Here is a 26808-nt window from a genome sequence, read left to right as displayed (position 1 = left end):
GCAATTGGTTTCTTTTGTTTTTGAGTATCAATAACGTCCGTAAAACCATCTGAGCCATCTTCGTCTGGTGCAAGTTGTGAAGAGGGCTGTGAAGGTGCAAATGGGTCTTTATCGAGATTACCCGCTTTGGCCTTAATTAGTTTCTGTTTAGCACTTTTGGATAAATTAGATTTGGCCAAAAGAAGTTGAGGGTCTGATTTTATAGAGAAGGATTACATGTCTTTCTAACTAAGTCGAGAGTTTATACAAGTTTTCTTAATAGGTACTCCTGTACTATTTTTTTTTTATAATCATAATCATTTCTTCCTATCTGTAAACATTAACACCGGCAAATCTTACAATCAACTTATATAAATCTAATAACCCATTTACATAACAAGAGCACAAACTTTCTCACCCCTGTATCATTACAATATCTTTAATAAACACTAGATCTATTGCTCAATTTATTCTGGGAAGGGATCATATGATTCATATCCTAAATTTCTTAATGTATCAATAAGATTCTTGTCTTTTTATTTGCCTCTTATGATAATGATTGACTTACCCACCCGTGACTTCTATGAACGACTTCATTAATTCGATTGTCGTTACCGGCAACGAGAATATTATTTTTATTTCTGATCTTTGATTTGTGTTTCTATTTATGTTTTTATGTGTTTTAAATTCCGATGCTATCACATGCTCCACCACTTTTTCCGGCAAGTAAATTATTTTTGAAAAATAGGGTGTGTTGTAGAGGTAAAGATTAAAACTTTATATCAAATATTAAGTGGGTGGGTATACTTAAGAAAAGAAAAAGATTCCAAGGTGATATATTTTTTATTTTTTGATGAATGAAGTAAAAGAGATAGGGAGGAAGAATTGCAACAGATGGGAGTGGGTAGTGAAGAAAAGAGCTGAGATAAATTCATAAAGAGAATTGACTGGACAGTAATACTAGAGGGTTGCAATTTTGTTTTGTATCATAGCAAAAATAATGAAAAATGGCGAATTTACCCTCACATGCATTGTATATGTGAGGGATTAACCCTTAAACTTTGACTTTAGTTAGGTTGGGGTGCTAACCACGATAGTTGAAATGCCTCATTCATATACATTATAAATGATTCATAATAGTTGATTACATCGCGAGGTACTTGACCTCTATATGATAAGTTTTACAAACAATGCATTCATTTTTGAAAGACAAACTTTTATTTCATCGAAAGTTGACATGTATGCATACCCCTTCATAATATATCCAAACTATGAATGACTTTAATAATAATCTTGATGAACTCAATGACTCGAATGCAACGTCTTTTGAAATATGTCATGAATGACTCCAAGTAATATCCTTAAAATGAGCTAACGCACAGCGGAAGATTTCTTTAATACCTGAGAATAAACATGCTTTAAAGTGTCAACCAAAAGGTTGGTGAGTTCATTAGTTTATTATATATAATCATTTCCAATAGTATAATAGACCACAAGATACTCTTATTTAGAAAACAATCTGTGCAGGTCTACTCCTGCTGTAAAATCATTCATATGAAGAACACCGGAACCTTTCAAAACAACTCACCAACGGTAGCTAATGCATGCGTGCAATGCAAAATCATCTCACCGTGGAAGTTAATACAATATAATTTTTACAACGGGAGCTAATGCGTGCAATGCAAAAATGGATTATCGGAAATTTGAATTGGAGTACTTGGTTGACTGGATGACGATTCTAAAGAAAAATCAACGGCGACAATATTGGCTAGATGTCTTGATCGAGTTACAGGTAGTGAACGTATAAAAGGTGATGAACGTTTTGCTCGGTGCATGTAACACCCCTGATTTTTTTTTATACAGCGGAAGACCTGGTTATTATATATATATTATATAAAATCCACATGATTATAATATACATGTTAATATTTAAAAGTCTGGGTGTTATATTAAATATTACAATAACTTTTAATATAAAGGACACGACATCAGAGTTTTCGGCTTTGTCAAACATATCTTCCAGCATCCCATCTTCACCATGATGACTAGCATACAATAAATCCATAACCTGCAGGGAAGATGTGGGGGATTAGCACGAAGCTAAGTGAGTGCCACTAACTACAGGCATGTGACAACCCGGAAATTTCCAACCAAATTTAAACTTTAATCTTTATATGTTTCCCACACGATAAGCAATATTTGTTAAGTTAAATTTCAAGAATTTTAAACTATGTTCATACATTCATTCAACCTCGACCAAGTTCCAACGATTCACGAACCATTAAACGAATATGATTATATATGTATATGTGTATATATATTATAACTTGAAACGTAAACAAAATATTAGATTAAATACTTTATATGATTGTATCTGTTTCAAAATGTTTATCAATGGAATTAGAAGATAAGATCAAATGATTGAATTATCAGATATATTGAATTATGATTACAAGTCTCTATTGAAAGGCCCACGTTGATTTGAGAAATCTTTCCATTTTAACAATATTCGGAAAATGGTAAAGTGATTTATAAATAAGAACAAATTGTCAATCATTGAGAACTAGACAAAGGATAGTGGAAGATTGAATCTCATAAAGACTCGACTGATCTATTTAGTTTCAAACGTACAAAAACGTTTTCAGTTTAAAAAGAACTTTATTATTAAAACGTATATAACTTTTATAAATATCTAGAACCACTTTTGACAACTCATTACTTAACTAGTATGATAAAGATAACGATATTTATATTTTATTTTATTAAATATATATAACGATTTAAATTAATATTATATATATTTATACGCGTATTATACGTACATAGTTTTATACTTTTACTATACTTAAACTTTACCTTTACTTTATTTTTACTTTACTTTAACTTTAATAATTCACTTTAATAATTCATACTTTAATAATTCACTTTAATAATTCATACTTTAATAATTCACTTTAATAATTCACTTTAATAATTCATACTTTAATAATTCACTTTAATAATTCATACTTTAATAATTCACTTTAATAATTCAAAAATCTATTATAAATAGAATTCAATAGGTTTCATTATTTCATAGAAACTTGAAAATATTTTTCTCTAAACTCTCTTAATCGATTTACATATATATATTTACTCCGTATTATTTCAAGATATTATTAGTATACATAAAATATTACGACGGAGTGCTGTCCGAGTGATTTTGAAATTGTTTTTCGAGTGGGATATGATTAAGGAAATTATGGGTTATAGCTATGGAGGTGATTGAGTATGGTTCATGGGTATGTTCGTGAGGTCAATATAGTGTTTATCATTTCCGTTGCGTCTACGTACCTTTCCTGTAATATTGAATCTCAATATTGATACGTGAGTACTCATAATTTAACTTTTACATACTAATAGTGTATCCCTGACTAGTGCTCGAGTATTTAGGATTATGCATGCTTGTACTTTTGATATTGCCCTTAGACAGGTTAGGTTGAATCTTGAATTAGTTACACTTGCGGTTGAGATAAGGTATAAGATATGCATGTCCTTGGAAAGCTAGCGAAAAATTAAGAACTTTTCCTTTAGATATCGAATGGTTTCGATGAACGGATTAGAAGTTATAATCAATTGAATTTTTGATATTTTTATTAAAAATGATTATTATTATCGTCATTTTTATCGTCGTTCTAGTTTTATCTTATTATTATCATTATTATTATCTTTATCAATAAAAGGGATTTATCATTAAGAATTGTTATTTTTTTTTATTATTACTATCGTTATTATCGTTAAAGTTATAATTAGTATTATTATTATTATCCAATTATTATTATTATTATTATTATTATTATTATTATTATTATTATTATTATTATTATTATTATTATTATTATTATTATTATTATTATTATTATTATTATTATTGGTATTATTATTATTATTATTATCATTGTTAATATATATATCATTATTTAAAAATGGTTATTGTTATTGTTATTGTTATTATTATTATTACTATATTATCATTAAGATAATTATTAGTATTATCGTTAATAATGTTATAGTAACTATCATTATTAATATTAGTGTAATTAAAATAAATATTTGTAACACCTAATTATTTTGATTACTATTATTATCATTATTATGAACACGATATAAAAGACGATTAAAAGCTATTAAACGAAACGATTAGGAAATAATGGGTAAGAGTATCATGATGAAATTAAAATATTATAAGATATTGATTTAGATAAAATTATCGTTCTTATTATTTTTATCATTACTATTATTATTAAAAGTATCGTTAGTATTAAAACTATCATTTTAACAAAAATTATCATTTTAATAGAAATGTCATTGTTACTATAAAATATCATTATTATTATTATTTTAAACAGAATTATTATTTTAAAGATAATATTAAAAATTATAGTAAATATTAAAGTTATCATAATTAGAATTATCGTTTTATCATAATGTCATCTTAGTAATTATAAATATTGATATTTTTATAATAATAATTATTATTAGAAAATAATACAACTTTTACTTACTATCATTATAGATATTATTTACAAACATATTTTACTACGTGTAATAACTTACTTTAATAATACCTATCATATTATCTTTATGATATTAAATGAACCCTATAAATTTTATTACTTAATATATATAAAAGTATATTTTATTATATAAATTTAATATAAAATTTTATTTATTAATAAATAAATTATATTATTTACTCTAATAAATCTTTTAAAAATATTTAAAATAACGATATTTAAACTATATATTAATCATGTATAGATTTTTGGAAATTATTTTGAGTCAAATTTACTTTTGTTGACTTTTGCATATTAGTCTCGAGCATTAGGATTGTGGTACACTATGACTTGACCTAATTTGTTATACAAATATTGACCAACACATAAATATATATAATTAATTTAGGTTCGTGAATCCGAGGCCAACCTTGCACTTGTTCAATGACGTTATATGTATTTTTACTACGAAATACAGTATGGTGAGTTTCATTATTCCCTTTTTATATACATTTTGGGCTGAGGATACATGCAAATGCTTTATTAACTGTTTTACAATATTTATATGCGTGAGTTTCATTTGATCCCTTTTACTCTTCATATTTTGGGCTGAGAATACATGCAAATGCTTTATTAACTGTTTTACAATATTTATATGCGTGAGTTTCATTTACCTTTTTACCCTTTATATTTTTGGGCTGAGAATACATGCGCAATTTTTATAAATGTTTTTACGAAATAGACACAAGTAATCAAAACTACATTTTATGGTTGAATGATCGAAATCGAATATGCCCCTTTTTATTAAGTCTGGTAATCTAAGAATTAGGGAACAGACACCCTAATTGACGCGAACTCTAAAGATAGATCTATTGGGCCCAACAAGCCCCATCCAAAGTACCGGATGCTTTAGTACTTCGAAATTGATATCATGTCCGAAGGAGGATCCCGGAATGATAGGGGATATTCTTATATGTATCTAGTTAATGTCGGTTACCAGGTGTTCACCATATGAATGATTATTTTTGTCTCTATGCATGGGACGTATATTTATGAGAACTGGAAATGAAATTCTTGTGGTCTATTAAAATGATGGAAATAAATGATTATGTTAAACTAATGAACTCACCAACCTTTTGGTTGACACTTTAAAGCATGTTTATTCTCAGGTGTTAAAGAAATCTTCCGCTGTGCATTTGCTCATTTTAAAGATATTACTTGGAGTCTTTCATAGCATATTTCGAAGAACGTTGCATTCGAGTCATTGAGTTCATCAAAGATTATTATTAAATCAATTTATAGTTGGATAGTGGATATTATGAAATGGTATGCATGCCTGTCAATTTTCGATGTAAATAAAGATTGTCTTTTAAAAACGAATGCAATGTTTGTAAAATGTATCATATAGAGGTCAAATACCTCGCAATGTAATCAACTATTGTGAATCGTTTATAATGTATATGAACGGGTCCTTTCAGTTGGTATCGGAGCGGTTGTCTTAGCGAACCAGGTCTGCATTAGTGTGTCTAACTAATAAGTCGATAGGATGCATTAGTGAGTCTGGACTTCGACCGTGTCTGCATGTCAAAAGTTTTGCTTATCATTTTGTGTCGAAAATTAACTACTTATCATCCTCAGGAAATTACCTGCTTATCATTTTTAGTCTAAGACACGTCTTGCTGCATTGATTGCATGAATAGTGTATAGACAAAAAATCATATCTTAGCATATCTGCTAAATCATATCTTATCGTATCTGTTACTTTAAACTTTTCCTGACATATCCCGCAAAGTCCTCCGTAATCTATGAAATCTTTTGATCTATATATATATATATATATATATATATATATATATATATATATATATATATATATATATATATATATATATATATATATATATATCTTTTGATCTATATATATATATATATCTTTTGATCTATATATATATATATATATATATATATATATATATATATATATATATATATCTTTTGATCTATATATATATATATAATATATATATATATATATATATATATATACATATATATATATATATATATATATATATATATATATATATATATATATATTCTATGTAATTAGAATACCATCCGTTAGCCAAAATCATTTCATATAAAAAAAATCCTTTATCCAATCGTACGAAATGGAATTAGTCATCAGTTCAAGTCACTCAGATTCCGAAATGGAATCCCATTCAAGCTCCGAAAGCAGTGTGACCGGAATAGATCAACCAATCAGTCATCACCTATTCTGGATGAATTGGGGATGGGTTCGTAGCCTCCTCAATCATTGGAGACAAGAAGAAGGTGATCCCTTCCATCCACCACATTGCCCTCTTGACGAAGAACCTGAAGCACTTACCGGCGAACCTGTCCAAAACACCATGATCTCGCTCATTTCCAGAGTATCTCGTCACGATTATATATTACATCAAATTTTAGATTTTATTTATCCGCTCGTCCGAACCGACAATCACCCCGGTGTAATAGAAGAAGTCAACGAGCTTCGCGCTTGGGTAGTGGCTTTGGAGAATATGGTGCAGAGATTACAAACACCAGCAGCAGCATCAGCAGCATAACCAATACCACCATCATCAACGCCAACAGTACCATTACCACCTCCAACCACAACCGCGTCGTAAACCTCAACTTCATAATCTGTCCCACGAGCATCAACGTCATACGCACCATAGATACCAAGGAGTACCAACAACAATAACTGACGAAGTATTAATTCATAACTTCATTGAAGAAACATTCCGCGGCGATTATGTAATCTCTAAAGTCTTAGAGATTATCTAATCTAGCCCTAACCATAAATCAGTTAAGCGAACCAAAATGATAGAAGGAAGAGTAGAAACCCTGACAAAATGGTGTGTGATTAACAAGCTAAACTTGCTTTACCAACAGCATCAATAGTACCGTCAGCGTTACCAGCATCGTCAGTACAGTCAACATTCGAATCAACAACTCCGATAACATCACAAACTCCGCCAGTTCAAGAATCATTGTAGACATCATTACAAATCAATAACGTGTATATTGTATCAACGAGTTATGAAGAATTAACTCATTCCCTCTGAAGAAATTATATGTATATTATATATATATATATATATATATATATATATATATATATATATATATATATATATATATATATATATATATATATATATATATATATATATATATATATATATATATATTTTGAAATAAATCTTTCCGTGCTAAGCTATTGTGTGTGAATCTTAACTACTCGGTTAATTCATATTACAAATATGCAATAATGTACGTCCTTCGGCCGCAACTTAACCAGCATTAACTACAATCTCTGTCACAATTCAACAAATTCCAATTCATAATAAATCAAGTATATATTTGATTTTACACTTTCATCATCGATGTACCCGAAACTTTTCAGATAACATCATTCTTACTTTGCGAAATTCACAATAATTCCACGAACCGAACATCATACATCAACAAATAACAAAGTATTAATTCATAATTTCAATGTCATTAAAGAAATACTGCGTAAAAGTTATGTATTTTTTAAAGCCTTTAAGGATTATTCAATTCTAGTTTCAACAGTAAATCAAATGAGTTTAATTTAACATTAACTCATTAAATCTACGTTACATCTGAAGAAAATATACATATATATATATTTTCATAAAGACTGTAATAAAATTCTTTTGTACAAAATATTAATTGTGAATTTTTTTTAACGGGTAGGTAATACCCGAGAGATATAAATTCACAAATAATATGTTACATTCTTCGAATCTGATTCAGCAAATCATCCATTATACTCCCTACTTTCACAACAATATACATTCTTTTATAGAAATCAAAACAACCATACTCATTCAAAATTTAATTACATATTCTGATTTTGAAATCTCAAAATTCAACTCGAGATATGACCAAAATCATCACTCTTAGATCCTTACATCTTTCACAAGCTATATTTTGACTTCAAAACTGTGTTAGAACATTAAATGTATGTTAACGATTACAATCTGTGTTCAAACCCTTCGAAAATTTCTGAAGACACTTCGAATGATGAGCAATCAAGATGATGATCCAACCACATGTTACCCACAGTTATGTACCCGAAAAACTCTTGAAATCAAAGTAAAAGTTTAAACAACGTATCCGCGTCATATTCTTTGGCATTTATTAGCAAAAATAAATTTGCGACTCCTATTCAAAGTAGCCAGTTTTGTCACAGCTCCAACAAGTCAACTTCGACTTTTCAGTCAGACTAACCTTATTATAACCTTGAGATATATACCATCGTTACCAGGGAACCTTTTACATTCCACCACATTATTAGCAGATGTACCAACAACTTCATTACCCTTTGACTTTAGCCTCTCCAAAAAGTCATTATAATTATTTATTGAAACCCCATCATTTACTCATTCGCATCTTGTAATGAGAATTGCCATACGAATCATTGGGAATTAGCAATCAGTATTTTGAAATCTCGCATCATGTCTACACCAACAGTTATATGCGTATATATAACGTCTATCTTCTGGACTTAATTTGAATGTGAAGTTTCTGAAAAACACTCCGAACTACGAATTGGTTCTCCAAAAATGGAAAAAATGCTGATGAAGCAGCAAAAACTATAAACGACTTTAAACGGTAAAATCTGGATGATAATGATGAAGTGTGCTGGCAAAGCGCAGAAAAAGAGAAGTTTTGGAACTGGAAAACGGATTGAGCAAAGTAGGAAGGAGGCTGTGGACAAATTACAAAGACTGAACCTTACTTCAAAGGATCCAAATGATTCAGTACCTGCTGAAGTCATTAACGAATACCTTGCTCCTGACTCTAAACCCCTGCGGATAATATTCTTCATCATCCTCTGATATTAGAAATTCTAAAATATCATCATATCTTTCATTATAAATATCCTCCATATTTCTGAAGATATTTTCTTAATTTTTCTTATTTGAAATCATTTACCTCTTCGCGCTATCTGTATTACATCATAAAAGAAACTATTTTAGTTTCTAAATTCTGAAACATTCAAGTTTAAAATAGGAATATTTTGAAGTAGTGTTGGGAACTGAAGCATGAATTAGTATAATATAATGACACTTGATCAACGTGATTATATTACAGTAAGTCATGCTGAGTTTCTAAATGGAACGTGATGATTCACAGATCATAACATCATCATGTGCCATGTTATACGACTCTTGTATTCTATTTAACCTCTAAAATATCAAGAAAATATTTCTTGATGATTCGGCCTTTTCTAAGGTATTCTAGTAATTTGACAAGTTAAGATCGTGCCATCACAATTTCCTTCCTAGAACATTAACAATGTTAATTCTGAAATTCATATCTGTGAATTCTGGACCATTACAAGCGGTGCTTAATCGCAAGAAGAAGAAATAAAAGGACAAAACTCCGAAATAAAAATTGGGGTATAAATTGCAGCAAATAAAAGAGAGCATTAACTGTGAATGATAATGATTATAGAAGACAGAAGCAGAGACTTTGAAATATAAGGGAACATATAAAGCCCAACGATAAACCAGAAATTATAAACCATATATATCGATGCATATAGCAATATAAAGACACGGGAGAACTAGAAACACTATAAACCCAAGAGTATAGTAGAAGTAAATAGATTCTTCTGGCGGTAGATGAAAAAGAAGAATGACCGATATGAAAGTTAGAAGTATATCGAGAATCAGAACTGGATGGAGCATATTGATGAATACTTTAAAATATGAGTTGAGGGGGAAAGAATAGACGGTGATGAAACATGACTAGGAACTTAGAAATCAACAGATTTAACTCACACAATGGCGGAATAAGTGAATCAAACCCTCTAGTGAATAGGTTAATTTTTTTTGATTAATTTAGTCAAACCACAACTAAATCAAGTGTGATTAGATCAACACCTAGAGCTATTATTCACCACCTGGGTGATTTGGACTGAGAGAAAATTGGAGGAGCTCACTATATCTGAGTGTGTGTAACAAATGAGAGGCTTAACCTAAAATGAAGAACATAAGACTCTATATACCCCTGATGTTGACTCACCCATACGATTCATTCATCACACGTACGAGTTGGCTTCATCAGCCGTACGGGTGATCACTCACTCGTGTCTTCTCATTTAGGTTGTAATTGTGACTTAGCTCAGCATCAATCGTGCGTATGAGCCTGTCAGCCGTACTAGTGAGGCTTCACTCGTACGTCTAACTAAGTCTAACATAGTCAAACATCTAAATCTCATTCCTGCAGTTCCTGTAACCACATACAAACACGGATAGGATAATAACGAGCAATCATGGTGGCCTGTAAACTGTTGTACCTGCAATGGACATGGGTAGATGTCTAGGGACTTGCATAAAATGCATCAACATAAGGTGTGAGTTGTAAGGAAATGAAGGAGGTGAATTTATAAGAAAATCTCCGACAGAACAATTAAAATGGACGATCGCATTTAAAGCGGATCCTAATTCCCTTGATTACCGGAGAGTCAAATCTTATTAAGAAGATTTTCTTCAAATCCCTTGAAATCTGGGAATCAATCATATCTACGTCAAATGATAAGATGAATCTACACTTACTCATTTCACTCTTCTATGTTAGCTTCATTCGTACTCTTCATATAAATGGATTGTTTATCCAAATTATTCGCTGATGATAAAACTATAATTTTTAGCCCGTATGCATCATGAAAACATACTTATTATCATTCACGACCTTTCCACTCAAATTTCGGGACGAAATTTCTTTAACGGGTAGGTACTGTGACAACCCGGAAATTTCCAACCAAATTTAAACTTTAATCTTTATATGTTTCCGACACGATAAGCAATATTTGTTAAGTTAAATTTCAAGAATTTTAAACTATGTTCATACATTCATTCAACCTCGACCAAGTTCCAACGATTCACGAACCATTAAACGAATATGATTATATATGTATATGTGTATATATATTATAACTTGAAACGTAAACAAAATATTAGATTAAATACTTTATATGATTGTATCTGTTTCAAAATGTTTATCAACAGAATTAGAAGATAAGATCAAATGATTGAATTATCAGATATATTGAATTATGATTACAAGTCTCTGTTGAAAGGCCCACGTTGATTTGAGAAATCTTTCCATTTTAACAATATTCGGAAAATGGTAAAGTGATTTATAAATAAGAACAAATTGTCAATCATTGAGAACTAGACAAAGGATAGTGGAAGATTGAATCTCATAAAGACTCGATTGATCTATTTAGTTTCAAACGTACACAAACGTTTTCAGTTTAAAAAGAACTTTATTATTAAAACGTATATAACTTTTATAAATATCTAGAACCACTTTTGACAACTCATTACTTAACTAGTATGATAAAGATAACGATATTTATATTTTATTTTATTAAATATATATAACGATTTAAATTAATATTATATATATTTATACGCGTATTATACGTACATAGTTTTATACTTTTACTATACTTAAACTTTACCTTTACTTTATTTTTACTTTACTTTAACTTTAATAATTCACTTTAATAATTCATACTTTAATAATTTACTTTAATAATTCACTTTAATAATTCATACTTTAATAATTCACTTTAATAATTCATACTTTAATAATTCACTTTAATAATTCAAAAATCTATTATAAATAGAATTCAGTAGGTTTCATTATTTCATAGAAACTTGAAAATATTTTTCTCTAAACTCTCTTAATCGATTTACATATATATATTTACTCCGTATTATTTCAAGATATTATTAGTATACATAAAATATTACGACGGAGTGCTGTCCGAGTGATTTTGAAATTGTTTTTCGAGTGGGATATGATTAAGGAAATTATGGGTTATAGCTATGGAGGTGATTGAGTATGGTTCATGGGTATGCTCGTGAGGTCAATATAGTGTTTATCATTTCCGTTGCGTCTACGTACCTTTCCTGCAATATTGAATCTCAATATTGATACGTGAGTACTCATAATTTAACTTTTACATACTAATAGTGTATCCCTGACTAGTGCTCGAGTATTTAGGATTATGCATGCTTGTACTTTTGATATTGCCCTTAGACAGGTTAGGTTGAATCTTAAATTAGTTACACTTGCGGTTGAGATAAGGTATAAGATATGCATGTCCTTGGAAAGCTAGCGAAAAATTAAGAACTTTTCCTTTAGATATCGAAAGGTTTCGATGAACGGATTAGAAGTTATAATCAATTGAATTTTCGATATTTTTATTAAAAATGATTATTATTATCGTCGTTTTTATCGTCGTTCTAGTTTTATCTTATTATTATCATTATTATTATCTTTATCAATAAAAGGGATTTATCATTAAGAATTGTTATTTTTTTTATTATTACTATCGTTATTATCGTTAAAGTTATAATTAGTATTATTATTATTATCCAATTATTATTATTATTATTATTATTATTATTATTATTATTATTATTATTGGTATTATTATTATTATTATTATCATTGTTAATATATATATCATTATTTAAAAATGGTTATTGTTATTGTTATTATTATTATTACTATATTATCATTAAGATAATTATTAGTATTATCGTTAATAATGTTATAGTAACTATCATTATTAATATTAGTGTAATTAAAACAAATATTTGTAACACCTAATTATTTTGATTACTATTATTATCATTATTATGAACACGATATAAAAGACGATTAAAAGCTATTAAACGAAACGATTAGAAAATAATGGGTAAGAGTATCATGATGAAATTAAAATATTATAAGATATTGATTTAGATAAAATTATCGTTCTTATTATTTTTATCATTACTATTATTATTAAAAGTATCGTTAGTATTAAAACTATCATTTTAACAAAAATTATCATTTTAATAAAAATGTCATTGTTACTATAAAATATCATTATTATTATTATTTTAAATAGAATTATTATTTTAAAGATAATATTAAAAATTATCGTAAATATTAAAGTTATCATAATTAGAATTATCGTTTGATCATAATGTCATCTTAGTAATTATAAATATTGATATTTTTATAATAATAATTATTATTAGAAAATAATACAACTTTTACTTACTATCATTATAGATATTATTTACAAACATATTTTACTACGTGTAATAACTTACTTTAATAATACCTATCATATTATCTTTATGATATTAAATGAACCCTATAAATTTTATTACTTAATATATATAAAAGTATATTTTATTTTATAAATTTAATATAAAATTTTATTTATTAATAAATAAATTATATTATTTACTCTAATAAATCTTTTAAAAATATTTAAAACAACGATATTTAAACTATATATTAATCATGTATAGATTTTTGGAAATTATTTTGAGTCAAATTTACTTTTGTTGACTTTTGCATATTAGTCTCGAGCATTAGGATTGTGGTACACTATGACTTGACCTAATTTGTTATACAAATATTGACCAACACATAAATATATATAATTAATTTAGGTTCGTGAATCCGAGGCCAACCTTGCACTTGTTCAATGACGTTATATGTATTTTTACTACAAAATACAGTATGGTGAGTTTCATTATTCCCTTTTTATATACATTTTGGGCTGAGGATACATGCAAATGCTTTATTAACTGTTTTACAATATTTATATGCGTGAGTTTCATTTGATCCCTTTTACTCTTCATATTTTGGGCTGAGAATACATGCAAATGCTTTATTAACTGTTTTACAATATTTATATGCGTGAGTTTCATTTACCTTTTTACCCTTTATATTTTTGGGCTGAGAATACATGCGCAATTTTTATAAATGTTTTTTACGAAATAGACACAAGTAATCAAAACTACATTATATGGTTGAATGATCGAAATCGAATATGCCCCTTTTTATTAAGTCTGGTAATCTAAGAATTAGGGAACAGACACCCTAATTGACGCGAACTCTAAAGATAGATCTATTGGGCCCAACAAGCCCCATCCAAAGTACCGGATGCTTTAGTACTTCGAAATTGATATCATGTCCGAAGGAGGATCCCGGAATGATAGGGGATATTCTTATATGTATCTAGTTAATGTCGGTTACCAGGTGTTCACCATATGAATGGTTATTTTTGTCTCTATGCATGGGACGTATATTTATGAGAACTGGAAATGAAATTCTTGTGGTCTATTAAAATGATGGAAATAAATTATTATGTTAAACTAATGAACTCACCAACCTTTTGGTTGACACTTTAAAGCATGTTTATTCTCAGGTGTTAAAGAAATCTTCCGTTGTGCATTTGCTCATTTTAAAGATATTACTTGGAGTCTTTCATAGCATATTTCGAAGAACGTTGCATTCGAGTCATTGAGTTCATCAAAGATTATTATTAAATCAATTTATAGTTGGATAGGGGATATTATGAAATGGTATGCATGCCTGTCAATTTTCGATGTAAAGAAAGATTGTCTTTTAAAAACGAATGCAATGTTTGTAAATGTATCATATAGAGGTCAAATACCTCGCAATGTAATCAACTATTGTGAATCATTTATAATGTATATGAACGGGTCCTTTCAAGGCATAGCATACAGAAGTGTTATACTAATCATGTCACATAGTCTAACATACAAACATCACCCAAGTGCCGTCTACAGAGACTTTGGCGGCTCGGCCAAACCATTAACCACCAGCTGATCGGACTGGGGCTTACCAGAAGTTCCTCCACCACCGTATGTATATACATATTCCACACGCGACGGACGCATCATTCACATGTATATACACCACGGCTGTCTAGGCAACCACATGAGGAACCCAACCCGCAGGTTGATCTCTCCTACCGAGGCAACCACACAGTAGGGACGCACTGGGATCTAACAGAAAAGCATCAACCAACATGCAGTCATCATAACATACTACCTAACTGTATCAGTAAGTATAACTAACAAGCATGGCAGTCATAATATAACATGCTACTCTATACTATATTCCACAGTTAGTCCCACTCACCGATACCGGAAACACTCGGTAGTCTAATGTCACCGAGTCTTCCTCGTCCATATCACCTGAGAACAAATACTGAATAAGTTAATAATCGTATTCCAATACTAACTATATCACGATCACAGTATATATAAACTAACACTTAAGCACATAACAACTGGTCCATCAACCGTACGAGTAACACTCTCACTCGTACATTTGAGAACACTCAACCGTACGGGTGACAACTTACTCGTACGTTTGATCTATGACCATACATCATACAGTGACTAATCTGATTCGTACGGCTCACCACACGAGTGACCGGTGACTGGTACGAGTCACATCTCAACCGTACGTATCATCATAATCAAATCATACGTTTCCATCACTACTCACTCGCACGGTTCACCACACGGGTGACTATCTCAACCGTACGAGTGAAGGCTCACTCGTTCGAGTGATGAAGAACATTAGCAGCAACTATTTAATCGGGTTTCAACTCCAAATGTACAACATAAACATCAATTCATACAATAAGTTAACACATATCATCATATATTCACTATATGATAAGCCTACATCATAAACTCAACCAATAACGACACTAAACGAGTGCACAACAAGACATACACTTGCAAATACCTAATTCTGACCAAAATAAAGTTTGATCTAGCTTTTTAAAACCTTATCATTGGATATTAAACTTCAATACGATTTCAACGATAGTTTATTCATCTAAAACGGAGTTACGGTTTGAAAGTTACAGCCTTTTCAAGTTTACCAAAAAACTGACCAGTGCTCACTCGCGTGGCAGAGACCTCACTCGTGCGAGTGAGTCATCAACCGCGTGGTTGAGCCTCAAATGCGTGGTCACATGTACGGTTGACCTGTCAGAAGTGTGGGAGCTGTTAGAACATTCCAGCTCGCTGATTTTTGCCATTTTGGCCCAAAAACTCGATTTTTGCAAGATCTAACACCAAAACCACTCCCAAAACATCATATAAACTATATAGAACATATTTCTAACATCAATTAAGCACAACAAACACTTTAGATCAAGAATAAAGCATCAAAACCTAACTTTTATTCAAGAACACAAAAACCCATTTAATCAAGGATTAAAGCAATGATTCAAGCAAGCAAACATGGTTAAATGATCACAAGGATGCTAGAAATCAGTCCCTCAAGCTTCTCAATCCAATCTCTAACATGAATCAATTAGGGTTTTGGTGATGGAGGAAGTTAGGTACGAGTTTCTTATCAAATTTGGGAGAAATGGACAAGAATTGTCCAGACCATGGCTATATGTGGGTTTAAAACCCATACCCCATATCACACGGGTATTTATCAGTTAACTGAATTCTTTCGTATGTCATTTGGTGACCCAAACGAAGTCCAAATTAAACAAACAAACCTGTTCTGTGACCCTTGTCACAAACTGGTCCTAACCACATCATCAAATAATAATAAACACTAATAAAAAAATAAAAGCATATCAAACCACACAAGGGCAAAATAGACCATTTCAACTAGGCCCAATTCAAGGATGTTACAAATCTACCCCCTTAAAGAGATTCCGTCCTCGGAATCTGCTAAGTCATAGCCAATAATCAACTGTTTAACAAGGGTAGTGCACGTCATCTTCTATCCTAGCGTTAAGCTAAGAGGGTAACGATCAAACAATTCAACACTAGATTCAATCAACATTCACTGAAATACAAGACAACCCAAAAGTATTATAAAGACCCATCATCAACTTAATTGACTTCCAAAAAAATTTCACGTCAAACTGTCACTACACCCCACTTTCTAAAGATACCAACGGTTATACACTGTCAATTTCATCGAATCAGACTGATTCATCAAATTTCGAGATTACCCATAAAGTAAATCCATCAAATCTCTCATTCTATTTATTCTAAGTCATCTGTTTGTTGTCAACATGTCACATGACGACACAACTCAGTTAAGCCCACAATTCTACATCACTAAATCAATAAGGGTCATGGGTATTACAAACCACCACAACGGGCCATAGCGTGACCTAAATCAAAACATGTCCTACAGTCATACGTCTTACAAAGCTCCGTCCATTCTCGTAGGTCAAAAATTATCTTATCGGTCTAAAGCCAAACACACCATCTGCTAGTCTACTACCCAAGGGTCAAGACCCGCTATGTGCCAATATGCAAACTTACTTACTTACACTACACGATATCCAAATCGTTCTTCAAATTCTGTTCTAGAAAACAGTCTTTACCATGAGCTAAAGAAATTCAATGCTGACAACATGCCGCTATCTAATAACTGAACAAGTCTAATTTCGTCTGAATTCCAACTTGATCTATCATTAATTTTACAAAATACCACGATAATTCTATCTCATGTCTAGGTTTTACACACTAACTCTCAAGTTACTACTAATGACCCACTACATGATATATGTCAATCATAATTTGGGGTTATCCCCGAATCACCTTCATCGAATTTCCTAAATCAACTCACTCTAAGACACTGAATAATGGCTATCATTTACCTTAGAATACAAACTTAGCTAATTTCATCACTACAACATAGCCAAATCAACCCGGATTACATTAAATTACCCAAACACCGTAATTTAATACCTGTTTCAATCCCGATATTCAAGAATTTCGTTGAAATTCGCTTATCTGGTTCAATATTCACCCAATTATTCAACGACTAAATCGGGATTCTGGTCAACTCAATCATAGTAGAAATGATTACTAACCCAATTTCAAATCAATTCAATCATTACATCACAAATCTTGAATAAAGAATAATCGTCTACACATTCTGAAATTAATTATCCAACTATTAATTTCCTCAAGTAACATCAATACACATGCCCAACACTGCTACAGTTACATCAGGAAGATCGTCACTTGGTTAAAGTACTTCCAGAACCCTCAATTAAATACCTATTTCAAACTCGATATTTAATGGTTTCGTCATAAACCACTTATCTAGGTCGATACTTACCCGAACTTCATTACTAAAAGCATGGTTTCATTCATATCACCATTAGAAGAAACACTTACAAATGCAATATTAATCTAACATTAATCCTTCAAACATGGATTTCAAGTCAACGGTATTCACTAACACAAGCAACAAACATCCATCTAACAATTAAATCCGTCAAATGACATTAATACACGTGCTGGATACTGCTAAAACTATCTCTGTATCATCTTAATTTTGCTTAGAACCTCATCAGAACTTAAAAACTAAGGCTTATTCGATCATCAATAGCTTAGGTCCAAATATTGCTCAACTAATATTACTATGTCGGAAAAGTCTACTCCCAGTCAACAGTTCATTGAAAATCACATTCATCGTCAAACAACACCCGATCTAACACTCGAAACTACTGTGTGATTTACTACAATGTATTTCCGTTGGCCAGACGTAATACATCATTCTAAATCACACTTTTATTTCGAGTATTTCGGAACGAGATCTTAATCGAGTTCTTCATTACAACATAGTCTATCTTCTCAAGTCACTGGTAGTTATAAATTTCCACTATACCCCAATCAAATAGATTTTACAATCTAAGATTATCAAAACCGTAAGAAGTCTTGTAAGTAAACACCTAGTTCGGTTCTAGCTCGGTCTTAATTCTACTAAGTCCTCTTTAGCCACCACATTAGAAAATCCAATCCAACATTCAATAAACTATACCTACTTACTTCGTCTTATTTACAAATACTATTATCGTCCATCCTCGACCTTATATTCAAATCTTCAAAAGACAAAATATTCACAACGGTCACTATCGAACTACCAGAACAATGATTCTATCTTAACAGTAATATGATCAATGTTCTAATCACGTCTCCCGACCTAGTCAACATTCATCATAATTCAGCTTGAACTGAATTTCTATTCCCATTAAGGACTTCTCTACTTCCAAGAAAGTCACTAAACGAACGTCTCCTATATTTTCATCTAATGAGTCACATTGATAATGATAAAAACGAACATATATTTCATAGCATTATCCCTCAAGAAAGACAAGCTTTTAGTTGCAACTGTTCTATTTACAAGTGATATTCGTTTAAATAATAAAAGGTAAAGACAAAAGACAGATTCGACGAACTGAAGACGCAAACGACCAAAAAGCTCAAAAGTACAAAGTACAATCAAAGTGGTTCAAATTATTGGTGAGAAACATCTCAAAATTACAAGAGTACAAGACGCGAAACGCAAAATACAAGATATTAAATTGTACGGAAAAGCCACACCTTTTAAACTCGTTTACGGAAAAGCATGTCATCTTCCAGTAGAAGTTGAACACAAAGCATTTTGGGCTTTGAAGACATGTATTCTTGATTTACATGAAGTCGGACGTCTACGATTAAGTCAACTAAACGAATTAGAAGAATTAAGACATGAAGCATACGAAAATTCGTTAATCTATAAGGAAAGAACGAAGAAATGGCATGATAAAAGAATCAGAAGTTTAAAAGAATTTAAAGAAGGAGACAGAGTTCTTCTTTTTAATTCACGATTCAAGCTATTTCCTGGAAAATTGAAATCAAGATGGTCTGGACCATTTATAATCAAAAGAGTTTTCCCATACGGAACAATAGAGTTAATAAATTCAAATGGGATTGAATTTAAAGTTAATGGTCACAGAGTTAAGCATTACATACATGGTCCGATGGAAGTTGACAATGAAGTCAATCATAATTTCACCACCGAAGAAAACCTTCAAAATGAAAACATAAATATGTTATCAACAACATATGAAAAATCAAAATTGGTAAATAGGGAGGATTCAAATTGTAGTGATGAAGAAGAATTCCTATATAAACCTTCTATTCCAAGAAATGAAGAAAAAGAAGTTCAAATAGAAGTGAAAGAACCAAGAAAAGAACACCCAAAAAAGGTTTACAAACCAACTCGACTTACTAAAGCAGGAGACCCGGGTGAATTTATCATTTCTTGCTTGCTTAATGATGGTGCTGTATATAATGGACTCGCAGATTTAGGAGCAAGTGCAAATATTATGCCTCTTTCCTTATACAAAAGATTAGGTATGGGTAAATTAAAACCAACCAAAATAGGTGTTCAATCATTTGACCTAACCATTAAACACCCGGTTGGAATAGCAAATAATTTACTTGTTAACGTGGGAAGTTTGACCTTTGTTGCAAACTTCATAGTGATTAATATGGAGGAAAACTTTGATATTCCTCTAATTTTAGGTCGCCCATTTTTAGCAACCACCGAGGCATTCATTGATGTAAGAGAAGATAGAATGACACTTAGGGATGGTGATAAATCGATCACCTTTGTGAATCGAAAGTTTAGATCTCCACCAATCAAAACTGTTAGACCAATAAAAATACATAAGTGTGGGGAAGATGAAGAAACACTTAATGATGATCCGATCACAAAGAACCCTGTTGATGATACGAAATTAGATGAACCCATTTTTAACAGTTCAACGAAGAAACTTTATAAATGGATTCACGATGCTAAGATTAAGGGAAACTTTAAGTTATGTAACCGATTACTATCCAATTTATCGCCAAAAGAAAAGGCAATGTTAGTTGAATTTGTGAAAGTTACAAAGGAAATCAACAAATGGCTTGAAGCAAAAGTCAAAGATATACAAGTTGTTGATGATCCAATTGAAAATAAAGTCAATCACAATTTCAACACCACATCTAACTAAGTGTGGGGAGGTTCGAATCTTTTTAGGGTAATATGTATTTCTGTTAGAGTTAGATTTTCTATTTTCGTGTAGTTCTCGAGAATGGAATCCGAATGGTCTTTCCCTAGCAGACCCTAAAGAACTAGTCTTCTCCCCCCATTCTGAATTTTTATTTTTTTTTAGGTTTTATGAGATGAAGACTTCCTGTGAACTAAACCATGGTCTAATGCTACACGCTTTAATAACTAAACGGAATAATAACACCCTTTCAAGTGAATTGGTATCATTAATCAGAGATAAATTGGATGGAGTAAGAAAAGAATCCAGGAACGAAAATAATAAGTTACAGTTTGGTAAAGGAAAATCAAAATCCGCAGCGAAAAGAAGAGCACGACACCTTAAAAGATGTCACAAATGCGGAAAATGGTCACACGAAGGTAAATGTTCAAATAATCAAACATATTCAAATACTGAATTTGTTACTTTATGCAGAGAATGACCGTTCATATGTTTCGAAGAAAAATCTTTGAATGCTCGAGGTTATACCTACGTAGCTATGGAAAACCAATTAGTCCGACTATCTTATGAGTGGGCTAAAGCAGGTCACTAAGAATTCTATTTCACAGGTAAGTATGTACAGTTTTTATGTTTATTTTTATTACTTTTAACCTTTTGATAATAAACGCTAAATCGTTCGCTATAAAGTATTAAATTGGTATTCAATAAAATTAGGTTTTGCGACCGAAATTATTGATATCATGCAAAAATTTATTACATCACTGCGAAATTTACCGTTTATTCTTAAGGTATAAATATCTTTAATCATTTAACCCAAAATGTTTCAAAAATTCGTCATGAGTTAAACTAGGTTATGGAATCGAAATTACTTTACCGAAAAGAGGGGCGTATATTTTTGATAATATTTGATTGATTAAAGTGGGATAAAAGACCAAAAAGATTTTTACTTTTATTTTTACTTTGTTTTTAAAATTAATATTAAATTAATATTGTAAACCTTTTAAAATCAATATATTTAAATTTATAAATATTTGAAAAAATTAATATTTTTAATATAAGTTTGTATGTATAAAAACAAAAATATAATATAAATTTGGTGTGAATTTTTAATTTTAATAATATGAATTTTTAATTTTATGCATTTTAAATTTAAGTTTGGTGTGAATTTAAAAATAAAAATTTACTTTATTTCGCTAAGTTAAAAATTGATTTCTAAAAATTCGTCGTGAGTTGAAGACTAGGTCGTTGAACCGAAATTGCTCTACTCAAGGGAGGGACGAGAACTTTTATTATCATTATTTTTAATCTTATTGAATTAAAGTATGCCAAAAACATTTAAAAACCCCAAAAATCTTTACTTTTAAAACCAAAAAACATTTAAAAAACCCAAAAATCTTTACTTTTAAAACCACGCTTTGAATTGACAAATTTTAAAATTTTGTCGAGGGACGGACTAGTACAACGATCCGAAACGCCCTCATCCTAAAAAGAAACAAATTTTTAAAATTTTAATTTAATTATATGTTTTAGTGTAAGGTTTTATAAAAATAAAAAAAATAAAAAAATAAAAAAAAAGCCAAAATACACTGTACCCGAACCCCATGCGATCGCATAGGATTTGGCCTTCCAGTCCATGCGATCGCATGGAGCTGAAATTTTGGCCAGGATCAAATATCAGTCGACTGGTCTGTGTTCTTCACCACAACACACACATACACATACGAAATTCTCTCAAATCCTCACCAAATTTCACCATTTTTTCACCGTAATTCGTCAAATTTGTTGCTCTAATCATGCCTAGGTTCGGATTCTTCAACAAAAAGGTAAAAATTACACCCCTAAACTCTTAAAATTTCTAGTTTTTGTGATAATTACCAATATTATACCTAATTTAATTTTGTTAATTTCTAGTGTAATTAGAGTTAAATTGTTAGTATTTTATGCATGTATAACCTAGATTGATGCTATTTAACATGATTTGAAGCCAAAAACTTCAAAAATTTTAGAAATCTAGGGTTTGTGTTCTTGAGCAATTTGGGACTTTTTGATATAAACAGGTTATGGCCGATTTTTGTCATGAATTATTGCTAAATTAAGTAGTGTAACATGTTTAGGTAGCTAAATGATCCAAACTTTGATCTAAACATGATTTTTGGAGATTAAAGTGGACTTTTTAAGTCTAAAATTCATGAACTTGATTAATTTGATATAATTGCCATTTGAGACTTATTTAATTGTTAGTAATGGATGTTTTAACATGTTATTTGAGTTGAATGCTTATGAACTTTGTAAACATTTTCATACATGCTTATTTGAAAAAGTGTAGAATTGTAAAAAATTGTGAAAATGTGTATAAGTTTAATTTTGATTTAACATGTTATTGTAATTGTTTCAATTTGTTATTTTGCTAACACTAATGCATATTTGGATGCAAAAATTTTGTGTTTAATGTATTTTGCAGAGATTTACAGATACTGATGGTGCAACATCATCATCCAGGCAACCTGCTCCAGAACCTGAACCTGAAATGCAATATGAACCCGAACAAGAACAACAACAGGAACCACAATAACAGCCTGATCAACACGTACCTTATTATGATCCTCTACAATTTGTTCATGCCTTTATAGTATTTTCGATACATCCGCCAGTAGAATACCCAACGATTCCTGAACACACGTTGCATCCTAATCTAAGATTCGATAGAAGCTGGAGGGATTACCCGGCATATCAAAGTAACAAATTCAAACTGATACCGAAAAATGTAGAAGTGCCACGGATAATCGATTGGGATCCTTTGGAAAGGGTCCAACTTGCTAACTCAGTTAGACAGCATTTGATCCAAAGGTATGGCAGCACTTCTTTTCACGATTGGGAACGGTTATTCACCATTCGTAGACCTGTATATAAGGAATGGTGTATAGAGCTTATGAGTACTATAGCATTAAATGCAGATGTAGATAGGTTAGATGATATAAGTTTTCTTAGGTTTATACTTGGCCGTAGGATGTACAGGATGTCCATGCTGGACATGGTCAGGGCATTACAGATTTACACTCCTGGTGAATTACTACTACCCGATTGTATGAATTTGATTTATCGTGGTGAAAGGGTAGATAGGAATTTTGACGCGAACGCCGTTTGGAGGCGTATGTCAAACTATAATGTTTTTACACTGGGAGGAAAACACTCCTACTTACATATTAACAAAGCTGAGCTTCGTATAATTCATAGATTTCTGGCTAACTCGATTACACAGAGAGGTCACAATAAGGAGAAAATGGCCTTACATGATTTATTTTACCTAAAGTGTATTCGAGACCCAAGAAGCTTTGTTAATATCCCCTACTGTGTTGGTTTTTATTTGTCTAAAATGGTGGAAGGAATACAGGAAGGGGGGATTATAGGAGGAGGTATTTTTGTTACTCTCATTGGAGAGTATTTAGGTGTAGATAAGGATCAAGGAGGTCCACTTTTGGAATATAGGGAACAGGTTAAGCCTTTAGGATTGAAGGCCTATCAGGGTGCTAAGGTATTAAAGAGCAGACGCAACCAGCCAGTACCCTACGAAGGTAGTCATCCTCAGGTAGAAAGAGTTTCAGATGAGGAAATGGAGGAAGCGGATGACATTAGGGATGTCATTAGGGAGGCTATGACTGACGTCTACCAGCGTGTAGACGAGGTAGATATGATGAACGGGGAGAGATTTCGTCAGATGGAGCAGTGGCAAGCCCGGAATGATTACGAGCATTCCAGGCAACGACAGCATGATAGATGGGACTATCATCAGCGTCAGATTATGAGCCGGCTGTCACCTCAGGATCACTACGTACCGACCCGACCTGCTTATTATCCTCCACACCAGCCCGAGATGAGACCACCATATACTCTCTACGATCCTAACCAGGTGTAACGACCCTGGATTTTTCCAACGTTATTTATTAATAATTAATATTATTAATACTTGTGATTAAACGAATGTATGTTATTACATTTACATGTTGCCATGAATGCCCGTACTTGACTTTAAATGCCCGAAACGTCTTTGTGACACACGAAACTTGCACGAATAATATTTTTAAGTATTATTTACATTCATGATTAAGTTTTATTAATCATTTTAATTAACTAAGGTTGTTAGTAGATTACTTGGGTCTTTATTTGTGTTATTGGACTTTTACTTGTTAATTATTTGAACTTGGGCTTGATTAATGTTAATGGACTCATGATTTTGGGCTTATAAACCCACCCTACATTTTAAATGGATTCTTTAGCCCATTCTTGCATGTAAGTATCACTTTGGAAACAAACTAGTTAGTTAACTTTGTTTAGAATCTTATTACTTGTTCTTCCCATGCAAGCTCACCCATTAACCAACTTTAAGGACAATTGCATGCAAGTAACTAGTGAACAAAACCCTCCCTCTTCTCTTCCCCCAAAACCGTCAACTATGATGCATACAAGGGAGGTTGTTTAATTTTTTTTTTACATTACTTAGCTACTAGTTTTTCTCTCACACTTCATTCATTCCAAACTCACACTTACTTGCATACTTTTTTCTCTCTTTTCTCTCTAAACTTTGTAAGTTACAAGGCTTCTTTTCTTTCTCTTTTGCTTACAAAAACCGAAACATAAGGCACCCATATCATCATCATTGCTTGTTGTTTACTTATTCTTTGTTGTTGTTTAAGTTACTTGAAGTTTATTGTTACTTACTTGTTGTTGTTACATACTAGTTACAAGAATCAAACTACCTAGTTTCATTCTTCATTTATCTTGTATTTACAAGAACATCAAGAACATAAACTTACTAGTTTATGTTCTACTTTTAAAGTTTAAAGATTGTAAGTTCATGGTTGTAAAAAGCATACTTGTAATTCATGTTAGTAAACTTTAAAGTTTACTTTCTTAAAGATCAAACTTTGGCTTGAATCTTTAAAGTATGAACAACAATGAACTAGTTACATGCTTACTTAGTTTATTTCTTCATTTATTTGCACTTTAAAATTCATGTTTGTTGTTAAATGGTCAAGTATTACAAGTTAGTCTTGATCTCATACTTTCTTGAACTAAAGTTAACTTTAAAAGTTCAAGAACATGTAAGTAAGCTTTCTATAATTATAACTTGGTACACTTATGTTAGATCTAGACTTTTGGGTCTAGGATCTTCAAGATCTAACTAAGAACTATGTTCTACAACTTAAGATCTTGGTTTTATAAGTTTATTTTCAAGTTGTAACTTAATATTAGTTTTAAAGTTCATGTATGTGTTGGATCTAAGATTTTGATGTAACTTTGGTTCATCAAACTTCATACAACTCTTAAGTGAGTTGTGCTACATGTCTTAGACCTACACTTGTGTTATAATAGTCAAAACTTGGTTAATATTACTTTTATAGTTCATGTATGTGTTGAATCTAAGACTTTGATGTAACTTTGGTTCATCAAAACACTTGCAACACTTAAGTGAGTTGTGCTTCATGTCTTAGACTTACACTTGGGTTATGATGGTCAAACCTTGGTGAAAATGATGCAAACACATCAACGAGTTGTACACTTGAA

This window comes from Rutidosis leptorrhynchoides, chromosome 7, assembly GCF_046630445.1.
Source record: "Rutidosis leptorrhynchoides isolate AG116_Rl617_1_P2 chromosome 7, CSIRO_AGI_Rlap_v1, whole genome shotgun sequence".
NCBI lineage: Eukaryota > Viridiplantae > Streptophyta > Magnoliopsida > Asterales > Asteraceae > Rutidosis > Rutidosis leptorrhynchoides.
This window is presented reverse-complemented; position numbering follows the sequence as displayed.